Source organism: Ochotona princeps, chromosome 9, assembly GCF_030435755.1.
Source record: "Ochotona princeps isolate mOchPri1 chromosome 9, mOchPri1.hap1, whole genome shotgun sequence".
Lineage (NCBI taxonomy): Eukaryota > Metazoa > Chordata > Mammalia > Lagomorpha > Ochotonidae > Ochotona > Ochotona princeps.
Window position 1 is genome coordinate 21131207 of NC_080840.1, and position 20285 is coordinate 21151491.

Below are 20285 nucleotides of genomic sequence, written 5' to 3' on the forward strand. Positions count from 1 at the left end.
CTGAGCCAATCCGAAGCCAGGAGACTTCTCTAGGTCTTCCACGCAGGTGCAGGATCCCAAGACTTTGGACCATTCTCGACTGTTTTCCCAGGCCACAGGCAGGGAACTGGAGGGGAAGCAGGACTGCTGTTGCTAGAATCGGTGCCCATATGGGATCCTGGCCTGTTGAAGGTGAGGACTTTAGCTGCTAGGCCTCAGGAGCTGATTCTTATAAGACAAACAGGAGTTCTTAATGAGAGCCACCCATGCTTCAAGCAGAAAAGAGAGCATTTGCACAATAAAGATAGCTGAGAATAGTTGATAACAATAGCAAGTTTGACTTGACTGAAGTATGACCCCTGTATGAAAGAACCGGGAAATGAGAGAGTGTAGTGGGTGTGATGAGTCAGATATTAAACAGCTTTAAATGTCTTCAGGAATTAAGGGCTTATCTTTAAGTGAAAGTCTGACTCAAAGACTGTGAAAGAGAAAACAGATGATTGGATTAACATTCCAGAAAGAATTCCAGAAGCAAAGTGGAGCATATAGAGGCCGATGATGGGAAGGCGAAGGGGTTGGTCTGGAAGTGTGTGCATGGAGGGAAGGGTATTGGGTGGAGTGGAGGTAGCAGATACAAAGGGAAGGTGAATTGACTCAGGTGTCATAAGCAATAGTTTTTAGAAAAGTTAAGTTTTAAAATTTATGTTGTAGAAATGGAGAGTAAGAGAAATAGAGAAAGTGAGGGGGAGAGACTGGGGGGGGGCTAGCCTGGGAGGATGAGGGAGAAAGCAGATGTGAAGGAGCGCGGACAGAGTTTTGCACATATTTCAAAGTGGAAAAACGAAGAAACAGTAGCTTTGCTCTCTGTACTGCAGACCACATTGCTATTAAAAGCTTATTGGCTTAAGAAATGAGATATCACATGAAATGCCATTATTCTGTAACAGAGTGCCTGCATTTCAGTCTAAGTTTCCCATCCTGATTCCAGATTCTTGCTAATGGTGACCCTGGGAGGCAGCAGACAGTGGCTCTGGGGAGCCAAGTTTCAATTCAAGTTCGGCAACCAAGCCCAGAGCCAGTACTCTTTGTATTTGGGGGTAAACCAAAAGATGAACTTTCTCTCCCTCTCTCTTTCTCTTTCATGTCTTTCTGCCTATGAAAATAATTTCTAAAAGAGCTCATAGCTTCTTGAAAATCCATCCTTATGTTCTTTGCCTATGGGGTACTTGTGTATCTCTGCCCTGTTGAACTTGGACTTGATAATGTGACATGATTTGTTCAGTGGGCAATGGGGGATGTGAAGGGTGCCCGATGTGTCTGTTCCCTCTACCATGATAACCAGCATTATCCTCATGGACACTGAGTTGTTGGGCTTGAGTGCAGAGGAAAGCCCAAAGCAGGGCTGTTGGGGATTATGCTGAATGTGATGCTTGCAGTGGGGCACTAGTGCTGTTCAATTCATTGAGTACCCCCGTTTGTCTTCAGCACGGTTTGTTGCCCTTTTCAATAATATTTAACTTTCTTAAACGTTTTCATTTCTAATTGCATTGTTGTGGGTAGAAGGAGGCTTGGAGAAAAATTGATTAATGAGACAAAGTAGAGTCAGGAGTTTTAGTGTTGGGATCTGCATTGTGATGCGGCTAGTTACGCTACTGCTGAGGATGCTGGCATTCCTGATTGGACTGATAGTGTGAGTCCTGGCTGCCGTGCTTCTGATCCAGCTTCCTGGAAGAGCAAAGGGAAGTGAGCCAAGTGACCGAATCTGTACCATTCCTGTAGGAGACATAGGTGGACTTCCTGGCTCCTGATTTCACCCTGCCCATACCTGACTGTTGGGGCTGTTGAGGTATGTAGCAGCAGTTAGAAAATGGCGCTCTGTCTTGCCACCTCTCTCACTTTGTCTTGTATTAAATGAATAAATAAACAGATCTTAAAACAAAGACAATTGGGCCAGGCACAGCGGCCTAGTAGCAAACGTCCTTGCCTTGAACACACTGGGATCCCATGTGGATGCCGGTTGTAGTCCTGGCAGCCCCACTTCCCAACAAGCTCCCTGCCTGTGTCCTGGCAGAGCAATGGAGGATGGCCCAAAGCCTTGGGACCTGCACCTGCGTGTTTGATGAATTAGGGGTAGAATTTTAAATATTATTTCCTCACCATGTGGCTTTTTTGTAAGAATAATATTTCTCAGCATATTTCCTAAAAACCAGACTATCATTCACTTATTTCTCATTATAAAATTCCTTGCTATAATGAGGAACATTATGTCCACTAATTAAATATGCATTTATCTGTAAGGTCTTTAAAAAGTTTATGGAAAATGTGTATTATGAAAAATCTAAATATGGATTTCAAAGAAGTTTGCAACAAAAGAAATGTGTCCTTTAATTCCATTTACTGCAAACTTTTGAAACCCCCTCGCATTTGCTGCTGCTTCAAAAGCTGCATGAAATATGTGGCTATCCTCTTAATGATGAATCAAGGTCAAATGTTTAGGATACATTTGCGGAGTTCCAGTCAAGCTGAGTCTATAGATCCCTACTACACACAGAACAGATTGTGTCCACAGTCACTGAGACTCTCATGACACACAGAGAGTGTGTAACAGGCGGCTTCAAACATGGTAGTTGCAGTAGAATTTTACTTAAACTCTTAATTTCAAAATATTTGTTTTTCAAGCTGATCAGTCATATATTTCCAGAATGTAAAGACAGTATGCCTGCTTCCCCAGAAGATTGCCCCATAACCCACATTTCTCAAACTGCCTTGGTGCTTCTGACTAGAAGATCCCAAGAGTGTCCCTCAAGTCTATCTGATGAACAGTGGTGGGATAACTCTACTTTGAAGTTTTGAACTGCTCCCTTTATCATGTATAAATCAGACTTATCTTCAGCTAAAGAAAGAGATCCTTCTCCTTGAACTATATTTATTTAGCCCAGTAGTTTCATGCTGGCCTGGAAAGCCAAGAGAAATAATATCCTCTCAGTGTGGAGAACCAAGCTCAGCTAATGCTGACCATTCTTCTGTCATGACATGTAGATCCTTCCTTACCTTTTTTGCTGTGCCTGACTGATTTTTCAGAGCCTGACATTACAGATGGTTTGGAGATTATGTCTAACCACCAACTGATGTATCCATGCTGTTCCTACTTCTTAAATGGTTAACTGAAACCAATGTGAGCATCTCATTTATCAGTCTTTCCTCAGTGAAGGGTGATTTTTTCCCTCTGCTTCAAAATAGTTTCTATTCATCTGGTTGCCAAATAATCCTCCCAGACGATGGGCAAATAGGTTATTTATTGCCAAGCTGACTTTCTCTGTGCACAGGAAATCACTGGGAAGGTAGCTTGGAAGTTGAACCGCATCATCCCTGGGATCATTAGAGGCAGTGCAATATTTTGTGGCTGTCAGCTTTTAGGTTTCTGTCGTGGTGGAGAAGCAATCCTTGGGGAAGAACATAATGATCCCAGAATGCCGGCTGACAGGGTCCTGATCTGTGCTTTGATTATGTTCAATTTATCAGTCTCTTTTGAAGAAATTGACCACGGGACTCTTTTAAAACATTTGAAATCTTTGGATAAAAGCTCAGAGACAGGCTTTTCCTACTTCCATTAATTTTATAATCAATGATGTCAATTTGTCACTATTAATAATGTCTCTACAGCTACTTTCCCCAGGCTTTCCTGAACTTAAAAGCTTCAAGATAGAATCAACCTCCTCCTCCCTCTTTTCTTTCTCTGATCCTAATTTTTCTCATTCTGCTGACTATACCCAAATTTACTTCTCTTTCCCACCATCATCAGAACCTTTTTTTATGCTCTTGGAAGACATCATCATATAATTTATAAGAATCAGTCTAAAATGCAATGTTTGAAAGCTAGCAACTTGATGTATGAATGTCAGTCTAACTTTTTATATTTTAGCTATGTGAGTTGGTTTTAGCTCTTTGGATTTCTTCACAGAAACAGTATGTAAGCTTTTTCTTCAATTTACTGGAAAATTTTTATGATATTTCAGATATTTCAAATTCTGCCTGTATGAGAGATCTTGTATGTTATTGAATCAAAATGCAATAGAAACATTTTTATATATTGTTTATTAATGCAATGGTCATTATTTATTAATAGAATTGAATATTAAAAATGGTTAAATATCATGTTGTGTATGGTAGTGACTAATTATAATCTTGGCATCAATATGCCTGGGTTGAGATATTGTATTTGTTTTATCTTTAGACTAATTGTTTTGCCATTCTGGGTTTTGTGTTTTAATGCATAAATAATAGGAATAATATTACCATCTCAGAATTAATTTTGTAATTAAGGGGCCGAATGCTTGCAGATTATTTAGGAAAGTGTCTGACATGGAAATCCAACAAATGCTAACCATATAATGCTATGTAATATGTAGTATATCAATGATGAAATACACATGTAGTATCACATATGATATGATATGATGTAGTATAACCTAATTACAATGAAATAGCTGAAGACTTTCCATACAGTAGCATATATCTCCTAAGAACTTTGGCCAGACCTGGTTTAGCATTCAGGTACAGGTGGGTTGCAACAGAGTTGTAAGCAGCTTGGTTAGGACAAAGTGAGGTGAGAATTGAATGGCTGTTTTAGGAGCAGGAAACAGAAATGCAGAAGAGTTAGGTATAGAGAGAAGAGGAGGTTGGTGATCTAGAAAATGAGAAGTACAAGAAAGAAATGGAAAGTAAATGGATACAAGAAATTAAGAATTTAGGAAAAAAAATAAGATCAAAGGAATCCAATTTCTAACAGAGAATTTTGGTTGAAAATTAGGAAAAAACCTTCCAGTGGCAGATAAAGCAATAAACTCAAATGTGGGCAGGCCCAGGGATAGACCCAAAGCTGTTATGGTCTATGGTAATTTTGCTTGTAGCAGAATCTTATTTTTTCCCTCAAAAAACAGAAATTACAATTCCCAAAGTGAAATAGTGCTACTGAAATGTTAAAGAATAAAGCAAGGATGTTATATATCACCTAGCACACAGCTTTTTACTCGTATTTTATCCTCTGTTTTCTGTTTTTCATCTAAAGTCACTGCTTTGGTCATTTCTCATCCCGATTCTACACCTACAGTTTCTTAAAATCTTTCATCTCCTGTGGGATTTCTTTTTTTACTCCCATTTTTGTATGCAGAAAACCTTAACTACACAGAGTCTGCTAACTCATCAATGAATACTGGAGGCAACCAACAAATGAAAAAGTTCTCCAGGAGCTTAAACACTACCTTCTTTGTCAGGTAGAAGGAAATGTAAAAGATGATTCCTTTTGTTTACAGACATTTTATCCTCCCCACATGTTATTATCTAATGGACATTTATTTATTGCCTGAACTATAAGACTTTTATATAGCATCTGACAGAGATGATGACAGCCCCTGAAGTATCCAGGCCCACAGATCCATAGTAACAAGTGACGAGAAAAAGAGAAACCCCACAGTTCAAAAATTCAGTAGCCAGTCAGAAAAATTAATGATATTCTGACAATGGCTCCAAATTTAATAAGTAATATCGTCTCTTCCAGCATACCAAACAATGTCCCAGGGAAACTCTGAGGCACTGAGATAAATTCATAAGTATTAATGGTGAGAAAGAAATATTTGCTTTCTTGAAAGAACTTCAAGAAATTTGGGTATTTGACAAAGCATGGAGTCATGAAATGGTATTTTACTAAGGTCTGAGTGTGTTTGTTTTTAAGACTACATAGCACTGTAAGTTCTTTTTAGCTTATTGATTGGCAGTTTGCACAAGCTTAAATAGTCACGTGTTGACTGTTCTCACACACAAATCTAACTCATGGTCTTCAGCTAACACCAAGCATGTCTTTTTCCAAAAGGCACAGCCGCTTAGGCACTAAATAACATCAGTACTTTCCTGGTTGTGCAAGTAAAACAGGATCCAATGACTCCAGGAGGGACTTGGATGTTACTTAGCCTTCCATTAATGTCTGGTCTTCTTATTCCAAACCAATGTCATTGCAAGTGCACCTGCTAAGCAAAAATGTTCTGGTTAGGTGAACATATTTTCAGGATAATCTCTTTATATCCATATTTCTGACAAAAAAGAAGGAAGGAAAGAAGGAGAAGAGAAAGGAAAGGAAGAAGGAAGGAAGGAAGGAAGGAAGGAAGGAAGGAAGGAAGGAAATAAGGGAAAGAAAAATTCTAGAGCTAACACTACCAAATGCATATACCTTTATTTGTTGCTATTACCAAAAAAAAAAAAAAAAATCTGTTTCTTTTTCTTTGAAAGGCACAGCAAGAGAGTGAATGAGAGAGATACATTTGGTGCTTTACTCCCCAAATTGTTGCAGCAGCCAGGTTTACACCAGTTTGAAGTCAAGAGCCTGGAATTGCATGCACACCTCCCTTGTGGGTGGCTGGGACTCCATTCTTTGGACCATCTTCTATCACTTCCCTAGGTACTTTAGTAGGAAGTTGGACTGGAAATGGAATAGCCAGGACCCAAACTCACACTCTGATTTTGGATACTAGTATTATTAATGGAGATTCCACCCATCAAACCATAAATTTGTCCCAATATAACCTTTTTATTAAATTTGTGTATTTTAGTTGCCCTAAGATATTTTCTACACTTAAACAAGTTGTATATACTGGATTGCAAAGACACTGCTTTTGTAATTGGAAAATAGAAGGTTTCAGAAAATATGAGTTGTTTGATACACGTTTTTGACAGAATATTTGCAATTAGATAATCATTGTTTCCATTCTTATATTTCTTTACTTGAATAGTTTCATAGAAAACAACTTTGATTACATATGATTACACATGAAATTTTCATATGATTTTTCTAGTGATTGCCAATTTCATATAGGAGAAAAACAAAGCAGTGAGAAATTGGATCTACCAATTTGCTCGTTACTTCCTAAAGGCAACTGATAAAAGATAAGAATTCCATTGTTTCCTGAAGAGCAGCTGTTATCAGGTTGAACAAGTCCTGGCAAATTAGAGTTCCAGTGACTTATCCAAAGTCAAATATGTAGTTAGAAGCAGAAACAAGACTGCAACTCAGCTGGCTGAACTCTTGATTGTTTTGTTCATTCTCCTATTCTGGTTCCTAGAATGGTAGGGGATGTTGTTTAGCAGGGGTATCTCTCCTCTGAGAATTGAACATACCATTCTGTGAATAACCCATCACTAAGGAAGATTGGGGGAAGGAGAGTGGGATATGGGAGGAGGAAAAATTATGCATATACTTGAGCTAAATTCTGCAATGTTAAAATGCAATATTCATAAGGTGGTTGTTTTTGTCATTAATATTCAAAAGACTATTTTGAGCAAGGAGCAGTTGGAAGTGTTACTAGTGTAGGAGGTTGTTGTGCTTAGTCAAAGATAAGTGAAGTGCCTTGTGTGTGCAGGTGATACTGTGGTTGATTGGAAAAGTGTGCAATATAATTTAGAATTGTGAATTACTATTATTACATAAGAAAAACATATATACATTCCTTACGAAAATTCAGAGAGAATTAAACAGAGAAGGGAGGAAAAATAGCTTGGTTGTTACTACACTTACTCAGCATTTGGATTCAGATAGCTCCAGTTCAGGTTCATATACTTAATAACTTAGTATTTTGGGAAATATTGCTAGTCCCTTGTTTTAGCCTTGGATCCTGCTCTCCGTCCCCGTCCCCCCCAATAGATCTGAGACAAAAGTTTGTGCGCAGGGAAAAGAGTGGAAGAGGGAAGGAAACACAAAAGAAACAAAAATCTGTTCAAATGTATGTTTATCTGGGGGACCATGGAATAATGCTTCATCCTACATGCGGTTACTAGTATTAGGAAACACGTATCAGAAGAGAAGGGGAGTGCGTGTCCCAGCAGGTTCATTACTCCAGTGTCAAGCATGAACATATGATATTAACTCTCTAGGCTTGTGAGTTGCCCAGGGTAAGGACCAGCAGAATACAGTGAGTCCCGTTCTACCACTAGAGAAACCCAGAGTACAGAGTTGTTGGCCCCTAACTACCAACGTTTGGTTCTAGGGGAGTGAGTCTGTGCCTCCCAGTCTCACTCCACCTGTATTTCTATTTCTGTAACTCTCTCTTCCTCTCCATGTTCCATGTGTGCATTTCTATTTTTTGAAATGCTAGTAATAACATAATTTTAAAATAAATAAATGAGATCAAACCCTAAGGCTTTATACACACATTTAAATATATTTTGAATTGAAAGGATAGAGTGAAGTAGGGTGGTAGGGATTGCATGGGGGCAAAAAAGGAAGATTGGAGAGAATTTGGAATTCTGTAGAAACAAGATGGGGGCTAATACATTGCTGCTAATACATATCAGTGTCTTCACAGGAGGAATAGACACAAATCTACATTGTGATGCTTTGAGGAGTGACTCAAAAAAATACTTGGCTATGATGAGTATTAGACTTTGTTAACCTTATTTTACTTTTATGATGTTAAGGATGTTAGTTATAAATATCAATTTGAAATTCTTGTAAATGTGCCTGGAAGTTTATGGCTTGATTTCATTTATTTGTGAAGTTATTTAAATTGTTAATTCAACAAACATGGAGACACAGAGAGAAATGTGTGTGTGTGTGTGTGTGTGTGTGTGTGTGTGAAAAGAGAGAGAGAGAGAGAGAGAGAGAGAGAATTTTTAGCCACTCGCTTACTCCTATAGTGAGAGATAAGAATGGATTAAGCCAAAATCAGGAGGCAGATCTTCCAGGAAGTAAGTAGGTTACTAATTTTTGACCTATCACCACTGCTTCCTAGGGCGTGCATTAGTGGAAGGCCGGTGTTCGTGGTCAGAGCTAGTGACAAAATCCAGCTGTCCCTCTGTGAGGCACATACATCTCTACACACGGACTCAATGCCTATTCTATAGGACTGGATTTTCAAATGAATGTGCACTTGATTGATTTGCCCATGTGTGTGATACAGTTAGTCCTAAGTGATCATCTTTGATCACTGGAAGTGAAAGCTGCTGGGTAGACTCTTCTTGTGTCATTCCCTAGGGGGACAGCAGTGACACACACATACAGCTCTAGAGAGGGTGACATGGGGTTAGACAGCAGTGGGCCACTTGATAAGCACACTGAAGGTGGTTCCAGAGATAGCATCTCTCTCTTTCCAATGACTTTCGGTTTGATTAGCCTTGTAGTTTCTGACTCCTAATTGCTTTTTGCCTGTTAGCATTTAATTTGATCACAGTTATGGCAGTGGCTTAGTGTATTGTGTTTTCCTCATCTGTAATTTTCTTCAGTGCAGTATTTAAATAATATAAATGCTCATATTTCATGTTGAATTATATCTTATTCTATGTATAGATAGATAGATAACATAGGTGAGTATTTGAAATCCTAGTGTCTGGTGGAACATTGGATCCTTGTATGTGTAATTATATACCTTATGGCAAAATATTATCTATAAATGAACAAATATAACTAATCTTGATTTTGATGGCCATCTAACTCTACCCGACCAAAATTCATTCACTTAATCGTATAGTACTCTGCTTTGATCCCAAATCTGAAATGACAGGGGATGCAAAAGGAGTTTTTGGTAAATTGAAGAAAGTACAATTCCTTGATGAATAGGTTCAGGCCAATATTTCACCTCCCCTATCACTTATGCACTGGTTATCATGTTGTCTTTGAGGATTTTTGTCAAATAAAATGTAGTACACGTACATAAATTTGAATCTTCAACAAACATTGAAAAATGTTACATCATCACTAAGTCCCATACGTATTATACCATGAGAACACTAGAAATCTTAGCTGAAATCCAAATTTCAACAATTGCCAAGTTTTTTTGGCTTACTGAACGTTGCAATCCTACCTCTCTGAAATAAAAAAAAAAAGATTATTCATATTCATTAAGTTTGTTTAATATGCCCGGCAGGTCCTAATGATTCATGGATTGGAAATCTTCCTTTGGAAACAGGTAAGAGAAAGGCTTTGTAGTTAGAGCATTTGTGGAATATCAACACTGTGAACTCAACTATGTTTAGTATCGATACTGTAGTTCTAAGCGGACTAATTAATGCCCAAAGTACAGTTTTTGCGAATTTCAAATGTGGCTTTTCCCTGGATTTGATGCTTTAGCATTTGACCTTTTCCTACTGACCAATATGTTGGAAGGCAGATGAGAGGCGCTGAATTCATTAAAGTAGTAGTTACATCTGTTAGAACTCAGATGAGAATTTGCTTTGCAATCAGTTCATCAAACTAGGTGTTTCCAACATCATTAAAAAGGCTGAAATAAGGATATAAGTTAATCCCTATAGATATGCCAGGCATGGTGTGGGTTTTCCTTATTACTAATTTCTTTTAATTGTAACAGAAATTTCAATATGTGGCCAGAATTAAAAATGACTTTAAGTGCATTCATAGTCTTGTCTGAGATGTCTCTATTTTCAACATTTTATTTTTATCTTTTGATAAAAATCATTTGTTCACCAAAGAGTAGAATGTAGTATCCTGTAGAATATTGTGAAGGTCCAGCTTTTCCATTTCTAATTCAGATGCCTGGGAATCATGGGACTATGTGCAACTTATTGAGCCCCGCACCCCAGTCTTTCATCTTCAAAATTCTTATTTTTATTTAACAGTAGAGTGTCTGACCAGGAACAACAGTTTATAGTGTTCACTTGATTAAACAAAAACATTCATGGAATTCGAGTGGTTCCATCTGAATGAGACAGTTTAGACTGATGCACTGTGGAAAGGATGTGGGAACACAGCAGAATTGACGTGCACTGTATGATTTTGGCACTGGAAAGAGCCAATGAATGCCATCAATTTGAAACTTTTTTTTTCCAAGAGTACCTAAATGTGTTTACACAGCTGGGTATTCAGTTTCGGCTTGATCTCTTTTCTTCATGCTTCTAGGTTATTTACAAATGTGTTCCCCTCTGCTTTTTCCTCTATGTATTTTATTTTCCAAGTTTGGATTTTGAAATCTCAAATAGCAGCGCTATATTGTAAATGACTTCTGGAAGTTGTGTGTGTTCTGTATTATCAGTGTTAAGAAGGGGGAAAAAAGAGGCATTTAGAATGTTACCATTTTAAAACACAATCTCATGGCTTTATCTAATCAAAGAAAACAAGAATGAATTTATAAAACATTTCTATGTGGACGACTAACCTTTTTGCAATTTTGGCTTTTGTTGACAATATCCAGGTTTCAGAACTATTCCAGAAGAGCAACTCTGTATTTTTCTCTTTGTACATCCTTGGTTTTTGTCGGAATTCTTTAAACTTAATCTAAAGTCAGTGCAATGTAAGGGATGGAGAATGTGACGTGAATTTTAAAGATCTCCGTCCTTGTTCCAGGCCCAATTGCTAGCTGTTTGATTTAGAGAAGTTATTTAACCTCTGCATGCCCCAGATTTCTCTCTTGTGAAATGAAGTGTTAGGTTTCAACTGCCTTCTTCATTTAGTATCAGGAGGCCTAATGAGATAATGTGCCAGAGTCGTTCTCCTGAATCATCTTTTTGGGAAGAACGCGAGCTCACGGGCACAAAGGCATCCGTGTGAGCTGCACGGAGACCGTTCTTGTCCAAACAGCGACACGTGCGGCGACAAACCCTGCAGAAACCATTCTTGGCCATGAAATCCACCAGGACATGTATTTATCCAGGACAGGGAAAGGCAAACACCCTGGAAAATTCCAAAAGGGAAAGTAATAAAGGGGCAAAACAATTATTAGAAATCCTCAGAGACCTGTATGAAAGCATGTTTCGTATCAGCTACAGCAATTCGCATTTTGATCACTGAACAAATTGTTAGAGTGTTGCCTAGCACATTTCAGGAGTAAATAGTTTAGGGATGAATTAACTACTGTGAGTACGTCTTTCCTGATGCACTAGGGTCCCTCATAAAGCAGCAATATTAGCCATGTCACTGCTAATGCTCCCTTTTTTAATGCTTGAGAGCATTATAGCATGCGGTAGTATTTAAAGACAACATTTGTGTTATACTACACTCGTTGGTATATTGCCATGCTGCTGCAACCAGTACGCAGCATATCTACTTATGGAGGTGATTTCTCAACAAATTTGCCTTACTTCATCCTTGAAGGTCTTTCCCATTTGTAGAGAATGTGAAATTTAACCCTAGCCAACAAATCTCATAGCAGGCAGAGAATACCCTGCAGCTGATACTGGAGATTTCCCTTCCCCTCAGCTGAGAATAAATCTCCTTGAAAGGGTGACTGTGGGTGAAGCTTGAAGGCAATATCTTTCTCCTGGCCCCTGAAGCAACACGCAGGTCCTGGCACAAAGCAAAAAGCAAGCTCTCTCCTTCTGAATGAGATAAACACATGTTTCCTCTATGCCGATGGCTCCCTGTCTACGCTGGCTCGAAGCTCACCCTCCTTGCTGTACTGTCCTTTCCTGAGGGTTCCCATGGCAGCTGCTACTCTGACTTATACAAAGTCTGCTGAAGAAGACTATAGTTAATAAGTGTGTGAATGGATGAACTGGCCCCTGCTTATGTTCCTATGTCTGGCTTATGGTCACATCATGTTTTCCAGATGATGGTGATCTCAGTGGCTTCGCTGCCTTCTGTGTATCTGCGCACCCCCCACATTCATTTCCATGCACTGTTATGAAGCTTGGTTTCGTTTTGCTGTGCCAGTTTTGCAGGCTCATTGTTTCTTGAGATTTGCATGAGACATCTCTGGCAGGCAGTAAAGGGCAGCACAACAAATCATGGGTCAAAGATCCTTCTGTTCCTGGTGTCATGAGGACAAGATACTCAAAGAAAGCTCTCTCAGTAGCAAACACCTGAAAAAGGCTGGACTAAAAATTGCATTTTATAAAAAGCATGGCTGGAATAGCAGGAAAGGGAAGCAAAGAAACAGCAGCCAGCGTTCAATCCGGATGGTAAGTGCGTGCCAGATCTGACATGTGGTGTGGGCATTCCAGTCACTGGCAGTGTAAAGCCTTAGCTGTAATACACAAGTGTTCATGGAAGACGGGACACAGAGCCAAAGACTCCAGTTGAGTAGGAGACAGAAAGGCAAATGTTGCATAAAGTTTGGACACCAAAGAATGATCTATTTTTAAAGAACAAAAATCTTACGGAACACAAGAAATGCATGTTGGTCAGTGTCCATTTCATGATGGAAGTAAGGAAAATAGTCTCCTTTGAATTTTTTTTTGCATTTTATTGTTATTATTCATTTCCACGGTATGGTTTTGTAGGTATAGGGATTCCATCCTTCCTCTCTTCCTTTTCTCCTACCCTGCCAATTTCCCCCGTATTATTACAATAGTATAGTCTTTCAGCAACAGGCACAAATCCAACATTCTGCTGTTTAAATGTATCATGGCATTATACCTATTAGTAATGGTAGAAAATATAGTATCATATTCAAAGAACATCAGGAAATACTTCACAGTTTCATTGAGATTTCTCTATTTTTCAGAAATAGAAATGCATACTTCAACATATCTTTACTTCCCAGTATGGAAGTCTCCATTATACAGTTCATCTATGAATATATGTGTGTCCATGATTCCCTAAATGTCTATTTGTTTTGTGTTTTGCATGGATGTTACCTTATATCAAAGAGAATATATGACATTTGTCCTTTTGAGCGTGACTTATTTCACTGAGTGTAATTGTCTCTAGTTGGGACCATTGTGTTGCAACTGGTAGAATTCCATCCTTTTTAATGGCTAAATAGTATTTCATGGAGTAGATAGACTTTTCTCATATGCATAGTTAAGTATCTTTTCTTTATGTTCAACCAAAGAGAGCTTGATTATGACATGTTGTGGTGAGGCTTGCTTCTGGTTGAGTCTGTTTGAGGTCCTCTACCCTTCCTGCATTTAGTTTCTTCTATTTTCTTCATGTTAGGTAAATTCTCACTTATTATTACATTAAATACATGTTTTAACCCAGCTCCTCTTTTCAAGCCTTCAGGAATACCTGGAACCTTATGTTGGGCCATTTAGGTATATGATTTAATTCTTGTCTAGTTTTCATACCTACTCAGTTCCTCTTTCTGACTGTTTCCATATTTTCACCCATGGAATCTTCCAGTTCTGAGATTCTTTCTTCTGCCTCACTCATTCTATTATTGAGGCTTTGCATTCAATTTTTAATTTATTGTATTTTATTCTTCATTTCTAATAGTTCAGTTTTGTTTTGTTTCACTGTTGCTCTTTCCTGTGTCATGTACTCTTTAAACTCCTTGAACTGCTGTATGTGCTTCTCATGGTTTTTTTGGAGCTTTATAATGATTTTTTTTTAAAAAAAATCTTTATCCAGCAGTTCTTCCATGGCTTCATGAATTAGTTCTGAGACTGAAATAGTGTTTTGCTCCTTTGAGGAGGAGGTGTAAGTAACCTCATTCATTATACCTGTAATCTCTTCTTTTGCCATGGCCGTTGCAGCTCAGATGAGCAGATTTCTTCTTCTTGGGGCAGATGTTTAACCTGGATTGTCCACAGGTCGGTTAGTCAGCTTTACTGACCCTGTCCAGTGCCTGATTCTCCATTTGTGCCACTTGTGCCTCTCCTTCCAGTGAATTTCAGGTCTGGGCTTCTGTGCTGTACTGTGGCCCACAGCCTCTGCAACTCGGGCTCCTCAGTTGCTGTTCTCCACCCCCTGTTATTCCGTGTTGTGATCACCCTGTTGTTTGCTCAGCCATTCTCTTCAGTGTTCCAACTGTAGCCGGATCAGGGAGACACGTGCTGTGATACTGTATCATAGGACTGTCAGCAGCACCTGTTCTTGGATTTTTTTTTCTTCCTTTCTTTTCTTGCTGGAACCTCCTGGCAGTCAACTCGGATCTATTTTTGGATGGAACTCGTGGGACACCAAGTTGGTATCAACAGTGCGATATGTTGAGCTCAAAGTGTTTTCCCCTGGCTTAATGCGTGTGCAGCTAGCTGTTTTCAAGGGGTTTGCCACAGAACTCAAAATGGCACCTAATGTGGCACTGATGGGGGTCTGAGCCATAAATCCACCTTGTACCCACATCCATTCAAAAGGGTTCTGCCACTTTGCTTCTGCTTGTAAAAAGAAATCAATGGGACACAGAGTTGTTTGGTGTTCCTGGTGATCTCCCTTCCCACTTGACTGCCAGAGGAACTCCAATTGCCGCTGGAGTATCTGGTCACTGCAGCACTGCTTTCCCAAGTCCACAGAACTCCAGGAGTCTCTCTGCCATCTCCCTGCCCTCTCCTAGTTCCCGGGATCGTGCCCCTGCTTCTCCTCCGCTAATTCTTCTCTGTTTTAACATGTCCTCATCATATTCTGCCCTCTTGCTCTCAAACTAAATCTCCTTTGAATATTCTTTATCAGGAGTTTGTATTCATATAAAGTTACAGATGAAATTTATGCCATTGATGTGATTTCTACTTGTCTGTTTTTTCCAAATTTAATCTTAAGCGTTGTTAGATGGATGTTTTACATTTCATGGCAAGTGCATACCAGATGTTTTTAGTAAGAATTGTTGTGCATAACACCAGATGCCCATCCAGTGGTGTCAGAGCTTGCCAGAGGACCAGCAAGTCCTAGAGCTGGGGTCAGGACAGTGGAGTGGGGGGTGGCATTGTCAGGAGTGTCAAGACATGAGGGGCTTCCCAATTGGCATGGCTATGTTTCAATTGGTAAATGATAGATCTGGGGATATTAATCTTAAAATCACTCAACTCTTCTGAGTCTACCTGTTTTCTGGCCAGTCTGCCTCATAAGGTAATAAAATTATTCCCGGGAAAACACTTTGAGAAAGAAAAAATAAATGCAGTCAGTGAAGGTTTGGTTTTTACACAGCTGCGCTCCAGTGTACCACCTAATGGTTTATGGTCTGCAATAGTTTAGTTAGTTCCTCATACTGCCTAAAGTGGAGATTCCATATGATTTTCCCATCTGAATTTCAATTGGATGAATAGAGTTTGCTGTTAAGGGAAATGTGGTGAAAGATGGCCAGAGAAGTATGCTTTGGGGAGAAATTTCACAAAAACATAACTCTCTCCTTGGAACAAAGCTCGCACAAGTACTTAAACATGGGGGTGAATGCTGGAGGTGTTAATCAGAAAGGTGACAAGTATAATGGTGACAGTGTCAAGGGGACATTGCTGAAGAGGTGCCAGTACCTTCAGGAGCTGCTGTTGCGGACGGCGGTTTAGTTGCTGAAAGAGGGTGGTGAACGCGATGGGCAGAGCCCAGATCCTCGTTTTTATAAAGGAGGGCAAGAGATCAAAGGGGAAACCCTAAAACTCACTAAAGAAGAGACATTAAGGAAAGGTTAAATATTAAGCCATCGAACAAAAGACCTCTAGACTTCCCCACTGCACATTGGACTGAACACTACTCTGGTATCAAGCCTGTCAAAAGAAATTTTCTTCTTTAAACCGGTAATGCTTTGTTTCCTTTTGTTGCCTGGAAGTGAAGTCTGGGTCACCAATGGAGGTCATCCAGGCTGAAGAATAAAAGCAGCTCGTCAATTAAAGGAAGGCCTCCGCTGACGTCAAATGGAGGTAAATGATGACATAAGACATTGTTGTATCCACTCTTTTTATGCAGCTCTCAGTGCGCCAGGATGTCCAAGGACAGGTTTTGTAAGGAAGCCATGGAGTTGGAGTGTTTGTGGTACAGGAAGAGAACAGAGACAGAGAACTTATCTTGGAAAATGCTTTTGAGGAACAGGGACTAGGCAAGTGTCTATTATGAAAGGATACTGATGACGTTGGAAGAATTTGTGAGGTTTCTTCACATCTACTCTCATCCTTCCCGCCTCCCACCCCCATGTCAGCACTGGTTAAAGAAGCTGGAAAAGGAATAAGAAGCTGCTTCTAATCACTGCCTAAAATCGATTTCCTTTCTGTCGTGTTCACATGTGGAGCTTCTTCTCTCTTTCCTTTTGGAGTTTCTTGTCTTGGAATTTTTGTGTCCTCATGTGCACTTACAGAAGTCTGAAACTTGACAACCTTGACTGGTACAAAAGCAGTAAAGGAACAGGAAACCTAGTGAATTAAAAATTGAGATAGTATTGAGAGATAACTTGCTTTTCTGCTTACTTGTATAGTGCAGAGTGGAGGCATACAGTGAGAATTATTTTAGAGGTCACAACACTTGGGTTTGAATCATAACACTGTTATTTATAAGCTATATAATCCTTGGGCCGATCACATGGCCCCATTAGGTCTATTTTTCCTGTTATTATATAAGGTTCTGGAACCCTATCAACTGACCTACTTTTCCTTTACTCCTAAAGTCCCGAGACAACATTTGGGATTGAGAAATGATCTTATTTTTATGTGTTTGTTTAATTTTTATTTTATGAACTTTTTAAACTTTAGGACAGCAGAATAAGACATCTCTGGTATAGCTCTCTCTCTCTATCCTTTTGGGTAGATAAGCTGAGTTTCTAATTGGCATTCCTCCTGTGCTTTTTTCCTCTGAAGTTGAAATTCAGTGTAAGGTTCCTTCTCACTATCCTGAGTTCCCAGGTCCGCTGTGCTGCTCCTTTAGAATGATTTATTAGCTTTGTGTGACATCTTCAGTGTCTGTGTCTTTTTTGCTAGATTGTTAATTTCAGAGGAAAGAAAGGCCAGTAGATGGCATTTGCTGTTGTATTCCCAGCACTCAGTGGCTATTCTATAAGCATTGGATAGGTCAATGAAAGATCGTTTTATAAGTAATAAGAGAAGAAAATCTACAGTGTAACTAGTATTTATATTCTTGCTTTAAAATAAAGAAGACTCATTTGAAATCGATTGCTTTTATTATGTGTAAGCTGTTTAGAAATAATTGTCACATTACTCCTTGACCTTTCGGCTAAGATCAGGTATAGAAATAATTGTCACGTTCATGTGGTGGGATTGAAACTTTGATTGTTTTGATGACAATCTTAAAGCGATGAGGGAATATTTATCACAGTACTTTTGACGTTTTGCCTCATTGTTCCTGATCTGTGTGAATCTTTAGTGTCCCTTGAAGTTCAGAACGTAATATACACCTGACTGACCCTCTCCTACCTAAAGGTCAACATGGTGGCGTCTTTAGCATCCTATTGCTCCAGGCAAAATTCTAGAGGTCCCAGTCCAATCACTAACAACCACAGTCATTCAAAATTAATTTGTTTTGTAACACATTTATGCCAACTGAGGTCATTAATTCTCCTTGGTGTCAAATTTGGATTGGTAATTTGACATTCATTTGACATATGAACTATATAAGAAGTATGCTAACTAATTTTCTAAGTTCTAATGTTTTCTAGTGTGAACACTATGCTGCTTTCAAGGAATTATTTTATTAGGTATGATAGTTAAAACTTCTTTCCATCCTGTGTGTTTCTTTTGATCTTTATTTCACTGATTATCTTTAAATATCTATAATAAGTAAGATGTTTTAGGAACAATGAAAATCACGGTTTAGTTTCTGCCCTCAGAGTCCCTACGCTACTATCTAATAGGAAGTGTGATTACCTGCAATTGACTGGCCAGAAATATAGTTACTCTTATCTAATCAAATGTAAGCATTAGCCTAAAGTTGGCTGTATCACATAGATGGAATACATTATGTAATTGAAACTAAAGTATTCTCAAAGAGAGTCTGAGGAGCAAATGAGATTGTATCCATTTTTTCAACTTGTGAGCTCAAGAGTTAATATTTTGGGGCTGGTGCTGTGGAGTAGTAGGGAAAGCGTCTACATGGGATGCTGACATCCCATAGGAGTGTTGGTTCGAGTCCTGGGTGCTACACTCCTGATCCAGCTCCCTACTTATGCCCTGGGAAGGCAGTAAAGGGTGAACCAAGGCCTTAGGCCTCAGCAACTACATATGAAACCTGGCAGACTCTAGAAGCTCCTGGCTTCAAACCTGGTGTTGTGCCCATCTGGGGAATAAGCCAGTAGATGGAAGATCTCTTTTTGTTTTTCCCCTCCTCTGTAACTCTGCCTTTTAAATTAAAAAATAAGAAACTGTGATATTCATTGTGCCTCTGTCTCTTTTGCTCTTGGTCATTGTACTTCTGGTTAGCAGATCCTTCTCCTTAGGGCAGGTTTCTAAGCTGTGTCACCCACAGGTCTACAATTTAATTTTACTTATTGTGGTTGCTACATGGTTCTTTGTATGCAGTCACTTGTGCCACTCCCTGCAACGAATATCCAGTCTGGGCTCTTATGTTAGACTTCCACCCTGGTCTCTGTAGTCCCAGCCCTTGGCTCACCATTCTCTACCTCCTGTGATCCCGTGCTGTGGCTGTGCTGTTGTCGGTACAACCTTTCTCCCATTTCTGATTTGAGCAGTTCCCAGGATAAGGGAGACATCAGGTGTCTGAAATAATAAGTGGCATCTGATGTAGCTCTGATGGGAGTCTGGTTGTGAAATCCACCCTGTTGTCACGTAGTCTGTCTGGGATCTGCTGCTCTCTCTCTGCTCCTGGTCAAATCAAACACATTGGCAGAATGGGAAGTTCCTTGCCTGGGTTCACCTGCTGAGCTCCCAGTGAACTCCCCTTCCCACCTGGCTGCTGGTGGAGCTCAGATCGCTGCTCGCTGACTGCCACTGGAGTATCTGGTCACTGCAGAACCACACCGTTTCTTCTGCTGCTTTCCCATGTCCGTCATTCTTCAAGTGCTCCTCTGCCCTTGGCCTGTCCTCTCCTATTTCCTGGAATGCGCCCTCTCTGCTTCACCCCGGCTGATGATTTTGCATCTGTTTAAACCTGACCTTGTTCTGCCATTTTGATTCTAGCTCAAATATCCTTCATAGAGTGAACCGATGGATGGAAGATCCCTTTGTCTCTCTTTCTCTGGCTCTTCCTTCTCTTCGTAAGTTTGACTTTAAAAGTAAATAAATACATATATTTAAGCTCCAGTTTTAAACATTTCTCCAAACAATTTGTCTGTTTCTCTGTTTTTGCCTTCAAACAGAATTGGATAACATGGAAAAAAAAATAAAGAACTCCACTAAATTATTCTGAGTCTGGGTGGATTTTTTTTAAGAAACATGCTTTGTCTTAAGATCGTTTTGACGTATTATTCAAATATATGACTTGGACAAATACAAGATATTAATGTGAAGTTCTTTAGACTGAGACATTTCTTAGGAAAACTTTCCAAACTAGAACTTCAGATTTGAGTAGGGAGCAATTCAGCTTCCTCATTTGGTTTCTATGTTGAAGGACTCTGTAACTTCACTGGGAAACAGTTCTGAGTCGAGTCACTGCAGTTTGTCTCTCTGAGGCTCTCTGGGGCTCACCCAGCTGGTTCCAGAAGTAGTAGTGGAGATTTAGACTGTGAAGCATCTAGCTTTGGTTGAGAGGAAGATGCCACTAG